General features: G+C 45.9%; 1 pseudogene; it reads right to left on the minus strand.

The window, feature by feature from the left end:
* Positions 1-278: 278 nt before the first annotated feature.
* On the minus strand, positions 279-4,302 carry LOC116272394 (annotated as a pseudogene).
* Between the last annotated feature and the right edge of the window lie 1,233 nt (positions 4,303-5,535).

Consider the following 5,535-nt stretch of genomic DNA (forward strand, 5'->3'; position numbering starts at 1 on the left):
GTATGTCTGCAAGGGGAGTCTTTTTAAAGGAATGTGGCTAATGCCCTTCAGTGCTTCTTTTACTTTTTTGAGTCTTCCATTCTGGTGGCCTGCCTGCGTGGCTCTACTTGGGCTGTGGGGCATTGTGTTCTTTATTTTTCTGTGGATTATGAATCTACAGTAAACTGGGGAGCCAATTGAGACCCAATGGGGTCCAAATCACCTCCTGCTGCACAAAAGCCACTCTTCTAGGCAGAGGAGGACCAAACCACATGAAAAAACAGACATCTCCCAGTGTTTTATTGTCCTGAGACCAACCCATGGAGAGACACTAGTGGTGCTGTCCTCATGGCCCCTTGAATTTGCCTCAAATTCAGTTCACAGCCAAGCAGGTGCTTCACGTCATGAGGGGGCACTCCTCCATTGTGTTTGGATTTCATACTAGGACATAGAAGGTGAGCAGCAATAAAGTCAGATAGTTATGAGGCTACAATCTGTTGAGGGGTGAATGGGGTCTCATATCTTCACCTGGAAACAAAATGAAGACAGATGAAACAAAAGATGCTTTCAACTCTGTTCCTGCATTCCCTTAATTGCACAAGCAATCCACACCAAGGCACAGTGTTCAGGTGGGTGTACTTCAATGAACAAGAAACATTTGGAGTGTAAGTTGGGGCCATCTGGAAACTCCTGTTTTAAGGACTTTCACACTCAGAGCCAAATGGGTGTGGAATGGATTAGTGCTGGGTGGGATGTGGCTTCTACACTTACTTCTTCTTTTTCTGACTTCCATGTTTCTTGTTGGCCTAGGGTTTCCTGGGTCTGGCTCAATGACTTCCACACTAAAAGTTTCCCATTTCACATAGAATGAACCTCATGGGAATCCATTGCATGAATGTTTCCTTCGAAACTGTGTTACATTTTAATGACTAGGCAGCTTTGATACTTTAAACTTGTAAATTTAGGTTACAGTCACAAACAAGGAAACTCCTGTTCTCCTACTTCTATTGGAGGGCTACATGATTCCTGTAGGATGAGAACCAGGGAACCATGTCTGGCTTTTGCCTGGTAATATAGTCTCTGTTTCATTTCATCTACATGGCCTCTCATTGTGGAGGGGCTCTTTAATTGGTCTCTTGCTGAATGTGACTGCCTCTCACCACAGATTATTTAGCTGCCAGGGATTTCAGAGAGCAAAGGGGACTTTGGGAAGGCTGGATGCACTCCATGTTATGGGTTGTTGTCTCATTGTGGATGTTGAGGTTGTTTTCACTTTGCAGGAGCATTTGGATTCTCTGACAGGAATTATTAAACATTGCTTGGATACCAACACAATGCAGCTTGTTCTCTCAGGTGATCCTTGATTTTTCTTTGCTTTTATGAGGAATCCACATTGCCCCTCTACAGCACTACTGGACAGCCTTTTCATGATGACCGTCACCACATACAGCCTCTGAGACACTGTCTCAACCTCGTCTGCACCTTTGGGAGGCCAGTCTGAGGTATGAGAATAATGTTTAACTTTGGACTTGCCTTTGTCACAGTTTCTGCTTTTCCCAGAAAGCCCCTGTGAGGCCTTGGATGAAGGGAGGTCAAAAGCCTGGACATCTTTCACTGACATCTGCCTCTGGGGTCTCAGGTATGATTCTATCACCGAAAGAACCCTCAAAAACACAACAGACTATGCACCAATCCCCATGGGATGTGATTCTTCCACACAGCCTCTTTCAGGAATGGAGACAGAAGAGTAGATTCCAGTGACCACACCACAGTCTCAAAATGCAATCTTTGACAGTAAGACCTGAATATACCAGGCTATATTCCAGTCTTCATGGTACCCTATTCTTGCAATAGCCTGTTTCAGGAATGGAGGCAGAAGAGCAGTTTCCACTGACCAATTCAGTCTCCAAACGCCTCCTTCTCCAGCTCGACCCTACCACAGAGACAGCCAGATGGGCCCTTACTTCTAGAGGCCTTTAGGTTGAGGCAACAGGCCTGATTATGAGCTCTGGCTAGTGTCACAATAAATGGCACCATTGCCTAGAGACAAGTCCCTACAGATTGGCATAGGAGACCTCCATGGAGGTGTGACAGCTGTGGACTCTCACATATCTCCTCTGTGGGATCCATGGGATAGTCCGATGATCCTAGGAGAGGGCAGATGTGAGCCATCCTGAAGAAACATCAAGGAGAACTCCAGGAATAAACTGGAAAATTGCTAACGATTCAAAAGAATCTGTAGGATTCCTCAGACCTGACCAGACATTGTAGGGATGAGTCTTTCTGAAACTTGCTTCACTGTGATTTCTAGGTACAGACTGCCTATGTTCGCTGGGGTTGTTCTCTCCCAGGTGTGGCTTCCTGCAGAACCACACAGCCTCAGGAACTGCCAGGCTATGTGTTTCATTGATAGTGTTGTGCGTGTTGTATGTCTGCATATGTGTGTGTCATTCTGTGTGTGTGTGTGTGTGTGTGCATGGCTGTAATTTCCATCAGATTAAAGGACTGTGGCTCACACACTTTAGCACTTTGCTTTTTGAGTCTTCCAATCTTTTGGTGGCCTATCTATGTGGCTGTTCTTGGGCTGCAGGGCTCCCTGTTCTTTATTTTTTTGGGGATCATGAATCTGCAGTGAATTATGAGGCGTGCTGAGACTCATCAGTGTCCAAATAACCTCCCCCTTAAAAATAAAAGCCACTCTTCTAGAAATAAGAGGAGCACACCACACAAACAAAACAAATATCTCTTAGTGTTTCATTGTCCTGTGCCAGCTCTGAGAGACACACTAGCAGTCCTGTCCACAGGGCCCCTTGAATTTCCCTGGAATTAAGTTCCTAGCCTGGCAGGTGCTTAACGTCATGAGGGGGACTCCGCCATCATCTTGGGATTTCCTCCTGGGACATAGAATGTGAGTAGCAATAAGATCAAATGGATGAGGATAAAATCTGGTGAGGGGTGATGGAATCCCACAACTTCACCTGAGAAAAAAAATGAAGAGATATGATGAAGAATGTGCTTCCAACTCCATCCCTGCATTCACTTATTTGCACAAGCAGTCCATACCATGCCTAGTGTTCAGGTTGAAGTACAAGGAATATTTGGAGTGCAAACTGGGGCCATCCAGGCAAACTTTCTATTTGAAAGCTGTAATACAAGGAGCCAAATGGGTGTGGAATGGATTGATGCCTGGTGGGATTTATCCTCCACACTTGCCTCTTCTTTTCCTGACTACTATATTTTTTGTCCATTTAGGGTTTCCTAAGTCAGGCTCAACAAAGTCCACATTAAATGTTTCCCAGGTCTTGAAGAACAACCATCATGGGAATCCATTGCATGACTGTTTCTTTCTAAACACTGTCAAGTTTTAATGACTGGGCAACTTTGATACTTTTAAAACTGTAAATTCCCCTTACAACCACCAACAGTGAAACTCATATTCTCCTACTTCTATGGGAGGGCTGCAAGATTTTTGCAGGATGAGAGGGAGTCAACTGTGTCTAGCTTTCACCTGGTAATCAAGTCTCTGTTTTATTTTATCTGCATAGCCTTCTCCTTATGGATGGACTCTTTCATTGGGCTTTTGCTAAATGTGACTGCCTCTTGCCACACATTATTTAGCTTCTAGGGATTTCAGAGAGCAAAACGGACTTTGGGTAGGCTGGCTGCACTCCAAGTTTTGGGTCATTGCCTTTTTGTGGGGCCTGAGGTTGCTTCCACTCTTCAGAAGGTTTTGGGTCTTCTGATGGGAATCATTGAACGTTGCCTGGACTCCAGCACAAGCTCGTTCTCTCATTTGAGTCTTGATTTTTCCTTGCATTCATGGGGAAGCCCCAGTGCCCCTCAACAGCACTACTGACTGTCTTTCTCAGGCATGCCATCATCACAGATGACTTCTGAGACACTGTCTCAACCTCATCTGCACCTTCGAGAGACCAGTCCAAGGTGTGAGAACACTGCTCCACATTGGACTTGCCTTTTTCATGGTTCCTGCCTTTTCCAGAGAGTACCTACAAGGCAAAGGATGAAGGGAGGAAGTGAGGTCAAGAGCCTGGCCATCTTTTGCTGACACCGGCCTCTGGGGTCTCAGGCATGATTCTGTCACCCAAAGGAACCTCAACACACCAGACTATATTCCAATCCCCAAGGGACCCAATTCTTGCACACAGCCTCCTTCAGGAATAGAGTCAGAAGGGCAGTTTCCAGTGACCACCTGACAGTCTCAAAACATCTTCTCCTCCAGTGGGACACAATCATGGACACTACCAGAAGGGGCTCTGAGACCGAGACTTTTAGAGCCTTGCAGTGGGTTTTCACAGGCAACATTTTCCCCCATACCAGGACAGCTCTGCTTGTTCTGTTTTCCTCTGCTTAGGCAGGCTGACAACTCTCACACCCCAACGACCTAGACTGCATCACAAATGCACATGTGCTAGTCTCAGGGCCCCAGGCCTGATTGTGAGTTCTGGCCAGCATCACAATGAATGTCACTGTGGCCTAGCAACAAGTCACTGTGGCTTGATAGAGAAGGAGACCTCCGTAGAGGTGATTCAGTGGTAGATTCTTGCCTGTCTTCCCTATGGGACCCATGGGGTAGTTTCATGATCCTAGGAGAGGGCAGATGTGAGCCAGTTGGAATAAAAGCCAAGCAGAGCTCCAGGAATAAATTGTGAAATTCCTAAGGATTAAAAAATTCTGCAGGATTCCTCAGGCCTGCCTAGATGTTGTAGGAATGAGTCTTTTTGAAAGTCACCCCACTGTGATTTCTAAGTATAGGACGAATGTGTTCCCCAGGGTTGCTCTCTCTCAGGTGGGACTTTCCACAGAACCACACAGCCTCAGGAGCTGTTGGGCTGTGTGTTTCTGTGGGAGGGTTGCCAGTGGTGGATGTGTGTGTGTGTGACTTTGTGTGTGTGTGTGTTTGTGTGTGTGTGCACGTATGAGTCTGTGCCTGCATGTGCAGTCTCCTTAAAGGAATGTGGCTAATGCACTGCAGGACTTCTTGCTTTTGAGTCTCCCAAACTTTTAGTGGCCTGTCTGTTTTGCTCTGCTTATTCTGCAGAGTTTCACCTTCTTTATTTTTCTGTGAATCATGAATCTGCTGTGAACTGGGAGGTGGGCTAAGATCCTTCGGTGTCTAAATCACCTTCCACTGAAAGAAGTGGAGCACACCATACCCAAGAACAGATATCTCTCAATGTTTCATTGTCCTGCAATCCAACCCAGGAAGAGAAACTAGCAGTCCTGTTTGCAGGGCCCCTTGATTTTACCTCAAATTTTTATCTCACTTGAGCAAGTGCTTCATGTCATGAGGGGGCACTTCTCCATTGTCTTGAGATTTCATCCTGGGACATAGTGTGAGCAGCAATATGGTCAGATAGGGGTGAGTATACAATCTGATGAGGGCTGGATGGGATCCTGCAAATTCACCTGCAAAAAAAATGAAGACCGATGACACATAAGGTGATTCCAACTCCATCCCCGCATTCCATTAATTGCCCAAGCAGTGCACACCAAGGACAAGTGCTCAGATTTGAGTACTACAACATGCAAGAAACA

The sequence above is a fragment of the Papio anubis genome, chromosome Y (genome assembly GCF_008728515.1).
Source record: "Papio anubis isolate 15944 chromosome Y, Panubis1.0, whole genome shotgun sequence".
Lineage (NCBI taxonomy): Eukaryota > Metazoa > Chordata > Mammalia > Primates > Cercopithecidae > Papio > Papio anubis.